Genomic DNA, 8093 nt, shown 5'->3' with positions numbered 1-8093 from the left:
TTTTGTATTTTGGGTGGGACAGACCAACTGAGTATAGAGGGAAGCTAACTACAAATAGTGAGCATGGGGATTTGAGAATTCAGTATGGAGAACATGGTTGTAGTTGGTTAGTCAGGCAAGGGGATTGTGAAGGGGATTTAAATTAGAGGGATGAAAGTAGGAGATAACTGAGGAGGAATGTGGTGAGGATGCTTGTGGTATGGATAACCAGGTCAATGCGTTAGTGAATGTGTGTATGCATGGAATTCAAGGGAAAATGGTGACGTTTGTTAGAGTGAATGATAGAGGGTAATGCAGCTTAGTTGATACGGGGAGGGGTGGGGGAGGGAGCGCAAGTTTCCGTAGTGAGTGGGTCAGTGGTGAATGAACTTGAGATGCAATTGGGAAGTGAAAAGGCAGTGTACAAGTGTAAGAATACATGGGTTAGGAAAGGGAAATATTCTAGCATGGGAAGAAGTACAGCTTAAAGTTAGGTTAGGGGGCTTGGAAGTGGTACATAACTTTATAGTCATTGGGGAAGATGACATGCCGGCTTGATTTTTAATAGGGATAGAGTATTTGAGGATGCATGTGATCCTGCCACAGTAAGGGAATGAGGATCTTAGAAAGGGGGTTAGTAAGATAGTAAGGATTCAAGATAGCAGTGTATTTGTAGCGAACTTTATGGGCATGATTGATATTGCTAGAAGTGAGAATGATTTGTTGAGTGAGGAAGAAATTGAGGAAATGCAAGATAGGTGCTTGGAGATAAGTTGCAAGAATGCATTTTGGGAGGACTGCGTATGGAAGATTGGCCGTACGAGTTGGAGGTATACGAGAGTTGCAAGACGGTTTGTAGTGTGCAAAAATGCAGTGTACTTTTTGCTCCAGGGAGGAATGTATGACAGGGGAGTGTATGTGCCGGTTTTCCGTTGAATCGGCCGTGAGTATGTGCCTGTTGGTCCATGATTCGTTTGGGGACATAGGGAAGAATAAGTTATGGGAATACATGAGAGAGATTGTATGCACCTGGGTTAAGTAAGATTTGTAAAGATGTAGCCGTTACACGTGAAAAATGTCAGAGGGGAAAGTATCAGCGTGTGCAAGCGAGTCTGCCTGTGTTACAACTTCAGATGAAAGAGCTGTTTGAAATTATTGTGATTGACTGTGTTTCTTTACCAAAGACTGCGAGAGGACACATGGGAATGATTGTAATGGTGGATCACATGAGCAAATTTGTGTATGTGGTTCCCATCAAAGATAAAGGAGTGGGACTGTTGTACAAATGGTGAGCCAAGTGATATGGAGGACAGTTTAAATTTGACAACGTCTCCGAGGGTTGCGTGAGAGAGAGAGAGAGAGAGAGAAATAGCAGGAGGAATAAATGGGAGTGGTTTGATGGTGGGCGTAAGTGTATAAGTTGTTGTCTGTTGTGGCGATCGCCGAGATTATCAGGGGCAGTAGTGTGTTATGGAACTCATCTCATGAGAAGTGAGGAAGTGTGAGGTCAGGAAGTGGCATTGGTTTTGTCCATTGAGGGTCAGTGGTATTGTGGGATTTGATTGATTTGGTGTTGTAAAGTTGTTGTGCGTGTGTCTATCTGGTTGTGGTGAAGTTGAAGAGGTTGGTTCAGTGTTGCCATTTTGTGGTTTTTTGTCTGATAACGTGGTCAAATAGCTATTTGGCATCTCTCTATGGCCACACTATGGTAAAAAACCACACTTATAACTTTGCTTTAAATTTTTATAATTAAGCTTTGATACATAAAAATACTATAAACATAATATATACAAAATGTAATTCTTTAAAATTCAACCCTTAAATAATAAAAAAAGATAAATCGTAAAGTCAAATCGAATTTTCATCTCCTATTGATAGTAGAGTTTGACATTTATGGAGGCAAAAAGTGAATGCAATTTTATTGGCAACACTGACATTTAGTCATTTTACCCACACTGAGTCACTGACTGTGGTCAAGGCGGCAACGCTGGGTTGGTTGTGCATTTTGGTGTCTGTGAGTTGGCGGTTGGGGACAGTGTTGGTGGTTTGTTGTGTTGGGTTGGAGTTGGGGTAAGATTTGGTGGTTGTTTTCGAGCTCTTGGCAGTTGTTGTGTGGTGATTGGGGTGTTGTTTTTTTGAGTTGTTGTGCGGTTTTGGTGTTTGTCAGTTTTGTGTTGTGATTCTCGGGGTGGTTGTGTCTGGCTAGCCTAGCCTAGCTATATCCAGCAGACAGTACAGCCTAGCCATGAGTGTCAGGAGTCTGAGATGAGTACATGTGTTTGTGTGTTCTGTATTTCAGTTAGCCAATTGTCCTGTGTGTAAAAAGTAACGTACGTAAAGGGGAAAGTGTGGCTGTGGGAAAATTTAGTCAGCCATTATGATTAATGTAACTGTGGGAAGTTTGCTTGCTTTCTTTGCTTTGCTTGTGATCCTGCCACAGTAATTTTTGGTGCCCGAACAGGGACTGCTGGTGTGGCAGCTGCAGGACGAAGGGTCATTGAGATGTTGCTGTGGGCCATGAACTTGTTCAGGACTTCCCTGATCACGGTGAAGGGTGGGAAGGTGTAAAGATCCAGGCCTGAACAATCGATCAGCAGTGCATCTGTTGCCCATGCTCGAGGATCTGGGAATGGAGAACAGAAGAAAGGAAGGGCGTTGTTCCTTGATGTTGTGAACAGGTCTATTAGGGATCTGCCCCACAATCTTCCCAAGTCGGAGCAAATCCTGTTGTCCAGAATCCATTCGGTGGGAAGCACTTGCCTCCGCCAGGTGACAAGTGTTACTTGATGCTGATGAGCCCACAGGAGCTCTCTTGCCATCTGACAGAGGGAAATGGAGTGTGTGGCCCCGTTTCTTAATGTAAGACAAGGCCGTGGTGTTGTCAGCATGTACGTACAAGGCAAGGCAAACTGATGTAGGCCCAGATGAATGGCCTTCAACTTTGAATGAAGCACAAGTTGGAGCAGGGTCTAGGATGAGACTGGGGTCTCTTTACACTAAAGGGGTGCTGTTGGAGCAGAGAGATGAACTTCAGACTAAAGGGTGCCGACGAAGAAGGGTTAGAACGTGAAAATTGACTCAGAAGGTCCTGAGTCGATTACTTCGCAGGTTTACAGCTATCTTTTCTACCATGGCCTGTGGGAAGAGATGGGAGGGGTCAAGAGGCACGAAAAGCAAAGCTACCTTCTGCAAGGCCAGAACTCCCTTTGAAGCAAAAGAACACCAAAGGTTCCTCTTCTTCAAAGGCCCAAAGGTGAAGAGAGATGCAAGCTCTGCTGTGCTGTCTCGGACGGCCTTATCCATGCAAGAAACCACACTCAAAAGGTCTGCTGAAACTGAGTCAACCATCCTTGTGGCGTTCTCGATCTTCTTGGTGAGAGCGCCCACCATCCATTCGAGGAAGCTGAATAGCTCAAACACCTTAAACAAGCTCCTGACGAGGTGGTCCAATTCCCCCAAGGAGTAGAAAACTCTGGCTGAGGCAAAGTCTGCAAGGCGCAGAGTCAGTGAGACTAGAGAAGTCCCCTTGGGAGGAGGTAGTGACTCCTGGGGAGGGGCTTTCTCCAGTGTCATAAGGCCTATGGTACCTCTTGATAAGATGTGAGGGAAGATGAGCGAATGTCGCCTTCTCTTGTCTCTCTTCATCGAGAGCCACTCTTTGACCACCTTCATAGCTTTCCTGGAGGAGGTGGAAAGGTCCATCTTGGGAAGGAGAGTGAGTTCCAACTAATTCTTAGACACCAGGAACAAGGAGGCAGGAGTAGAAGAAGTGAAAAACCCTGGATAGCTCTTCAGGAGGAAACGCAGTAAAGCCTTGTATGCCATCAACTGAGTAGAATCTTGTCCTTCACCTTCCTCGTCCTCTGAAGAAACTGGTGAAAGGTTGTCAGCCTTCTTAGAGGAAACTTCCGCTGGAGGAGCTTTCTTGACGTAACTCAGAATCTCTGCTAGCTGGCTCTTCAGCGGTGCAAGAGAGGGGTCATCTGATTCTACAACTAAGGTCTGCTGTTGCCGATGCGCTATATGTCCTGATGCAGAAGGGACTGTGAATTGCAGATCCAAAGCAGGTACAGGTGCAGAAGCAGACATCACAGGAGCAGTTAAAGTGGGAGCAAGAACTGGTGGTGCAGGAGCCAGTGGTGGGCGCGCGGTCACTGGAAATGGGAACGCCCCTGGGACTGGGCTCTTGGGAGTGGGTGCTTCATGCCTAGCCAGATGCTCTGGAGCATGGAGCTTCTAATGTTTGGAGTCCTTGGGAGACAGCAGTACAGAAGAATCGCATGGATGAGACGGCAACTGTACCAAAGCAAACATGATGGCCTAGAAGCGTTCTCACTCATGATCAGACTCCAAGTCAGAACGGGATGATAAACAGTACACATTCACAGACATGCCTTTCCAAAGGCAGCCGGTCATGTCCTGGGACTTTACAGCAGAACCAACAGAGGGGCAGGTAGCCCGTGGGCAAAACCCATTAGCCTCCCTTGGACCTCCGGTATGTCTTCACCCTGGTGCAGGGGAGTGGGACAGTGACCTTCGTCTAGGAGAGCCGATGGGACGGGCAACCACCTCCTCCACTGACACTTCACTTTGCACTTCATCACTGCTCACTTTCTCCACTTTGTCCATAAGGACGTTAAGAGATGCCCCCAACTCTGAAACAGAACTTAACACCAGATTAAACTTCTTATCAAACTTTGAGTTAATCCTATACTCTAGACTGGCAATGGCATTGGGTTCGGAGGCATAGGAGCTAAGCACTGGAGTGGGAGGAGGGAGAGAAGGAGGGCTGAGGATAGGCGAAAGATTATTACCAGGAGTAGAAGGAAGAGGCAGACATGAGTCTGTCTTAGGTCTAGGGGAAGATTCCCAACTAACAGAAGCCCTACTTTTGGCTCTAGCGGCCACCTTCCTGATCCTGTTCTTTTCTTAACCTATTTAGGAAAGATTCTAAAAAAATCACCTAATATCACACCTGTCCTCTACATTTACTGCACCTGGTGTGTGCATCATAGCACAGCTTGGTCTATCTAGTATTGTAACCTTCGCTACAATAGCGAAGACTGGAGGCACTAGAGTCAGACATACTAATATTCTGAGCTAACAGAAGAGAAAAACTAACGCAGTAAAAACAACCAAGTTAAATGCAGGATGAAAAACCAACTAAAGCAGGTACATCACCAACTTCAGCAAGCAATAGAAAAAAATCGGCAATCATGAACTTGGAAGCAAGACATCTTGTTGGTTGCGTGGCATGAATAAGAATGACGCTATTGGCTTCGGTTGCTTGCGAGTTCCTGTTGCAGTGGGAGGAACCTGTCACCCACGCACTGCAACAGTCGCGCGCGCGAATTTTTTAATTTAGGATGCCATGCGAGGCTAATCGTTAGCTAAGTAATTACTTGGTAGGTTACTTTTACAAAATGTTCATTTAGATTGGAGTAGGCACTTATGTTTTCAAAGTGTTTCCCAATTATATTTGATATTTTATATGGGTCCTGACAATTTCCCATTTTGGTTTATGTACACTCTGCAAGGAATGTTAAGATACAGTTTTTTTAAATCTTCGGACATATAGTGTTCAATAATGCCACACCTGGCAACTCTAGAAAGGGGCGGAGCTTCAAAATCATAGCATTTGTTGCTTTCTAGATTTCCATTAACTTTACACCATAAAGATTCTGTAGAGGTCCTTTAATAATTTATACTTGAATGTAGAAACAGGCTCTATATTATTGGTTAATGTTGATTTGGTAACGTCAGTTCAGGGTAGAATATCGATCATCCTTTTTTAAAACCTACTGTGAAACCTTACTTATAAGTAATGTTTGACACTAAACTGACGTAACATTCATTGCGTAATTGAAGAAGGATCTTAAACAATGAGAGAAAGTGTTTTAAAATTTGGTCAGTACTTGTGGAAATCGTGAGGAACAATACAGTAAAGAATGAAATATTATGACGATAGAGAGAGGGCGCGCAAACATATGCCTATCGATAGAGATACTTAATTCATTAAATTTACTTTGAGAGATTAAGTGACAATATTTTTTTTACAAATTTTTCAAAAGTGGGGGAGAGAGAGAGAGCACAAGCATATGCCTATCTATAGAAATACTTAATTCATTATATTTACTGAGAGATTGAGTGATAATATTTTTTCAAATGTGCTTTAAAAGAGAGAGAGAGAGAACAAAATCTGCTTACGTGAACGCTTAGGCCTATTTATAACTACTTAATTTCATTATAGTATTTTCTTTGGGAGATTGAGTGGTAATATATATATATATTTTTAAAGTATGTTTTAGAAGTGGAGAGAGAGAGAGAGAGAGAAATTATAGTATTGGTGACGGACTTGTGACGGGGAGAGAGCGGTGAGTCGGTGCACAGATACCTGGGAAACAGGGTGATATGACTGCCAAGATCGTGCTGCACTATGCCAGATAAAATTTGAAGGATCAAAATATTCAAGTTAATTCTCTAAGAAATCCATACCCTAATCTTGATTTCATTCGACAGTTGCCATAACATTCAAAGATTGTAAAAAGACGTGGAAAATTTTAGACAGGCTGCGGTCAATCTTGCTCTCTTGATATAATCTGTAATTTTGAAAATCGGGTTTCATCCACAAATCATTCCCAAAAAAGCTGTGTTAAATAAAAATAGTTATTACCACAAATAACTCCATATGTATTGCACAGGCAATTAAAGTTTTATATCGTGCAAATGATGCTGATGTGTTGGGAGATCTTTCAGCCTCGCAGCAAAGAAATGCATTTACGATCTGCTTTGTAATGGGAGCATATAGCCAGAAAATCTTTGAGCTGACATGCTACTTTAACCTTGATAAAGATTTATATTTAAAGATGGTAACTTTGTAAACAGCAACTAGCATTCCATCCATGTCAACGTCAAAGTAATCAGTGTGAAATCCGTTACGTAAGCCAGTATCCAGTGACTTGCGCTTTCCCGCTCAAAGTTCTAGGGCTCCTCCTCATCATAGAAAACGCTCTTGCGGATGCAACTAGATTTGCTCAACCTACCTTAGCCTTAGCAACATTGGCTGCCATTGACGTCAGCTAACATTAAACGCTTTGGAATACAAACATGAGTTTGCAGAAGCTAAAAATAATTGCATTCGCCACTTACAATGATACAATAATATCCCCGTTCATGAAGGAAAACTAGTATATATTGTCGTCGTGATACATAGCACTACAATCAGAAATTCACATCCTATCTACCAGATCTCTATGAACGAATCCATCTGAGAAATTCCAATTACTTTGGACATATATCGTGTTTTTAAGTATCTGAACGGTTTGTTTGGCAGTTTTAACTAATATGATATAATTTGCAATGTATTTTCATATTCTAGATTAAATTTAGCGATATTATGTCTTTTTAGTAAAAACAAATGGGAAATTTGATGAACGAAAGCTAATGAAAACTGTATCTTCAGTTTTCTTGTCGAGTGTACTGCACTTCTTAAGTGGCTTATTTATTTTCCATTAATTTGTCTTATTTTTTGCCAAATCTCTTTCATAGATGTATTTGTAGACAAGCTTGATATACATAATTTTTCCATGATATTTTCTAATATTATGAATTTTTGAATTTGGCATTATATTCATTATATAACGGTTTAATATAATTGATTATTATGTTGATTACTATGTACTACTATATCTTGTTTAGAATGTTTGTATTGTCGGGCAATTTGTCAAGGGCTTTGAGCCGTGTCTTTAGTTCAAAGTTGTGTCTTAAGTCTTGCACCTGAGTTGTGAAGTTGAGAAGACTGAACATCGACAACTCGGATATACACAAATCTGAAAATTTGTGAGCATTTGGGGATGCTCGCGAATGAGCACCCGACTAATAAGCTTTAGACTTTCTAGAACTAACAACAGGTGCAAAAACTGCGGATTGTGCTCGAGTGGCTCCCATGATGCTAAACCCTGGGGACAGTGTAACGGTTCCCCTTCCTGAAGGAACAGAAGAGCCAATGGAAGACCCAACTGTCACCTCAGTAGAAGGAGGCAACAGAAGGAGAGCAGGCAACAGACGATGACAAAGCTAATGTTGACGACACCTGACGAGCTCTCATCTTCTTT

This window comes from Macrobrachium nipponense, chromosome 2 (assembly GCF_015104395.2).
Source record: "Macrobrachium nipponense isolate FS-2020 chromosome 2, ASM1510439v2, whole genome shotgun sequence".
Taxonomy (NCBI): Eukaryota; Metazoa; Arthropoda; class Malacostraca; order Decapoda; family Palaemonidae; genus Macrobrachium; species Macrobrachium nipponense.
The sequence above is the reverse complement of the archived record's forward strand: the minus strand, read 5'-3'. Positions refer to the sequence as shown.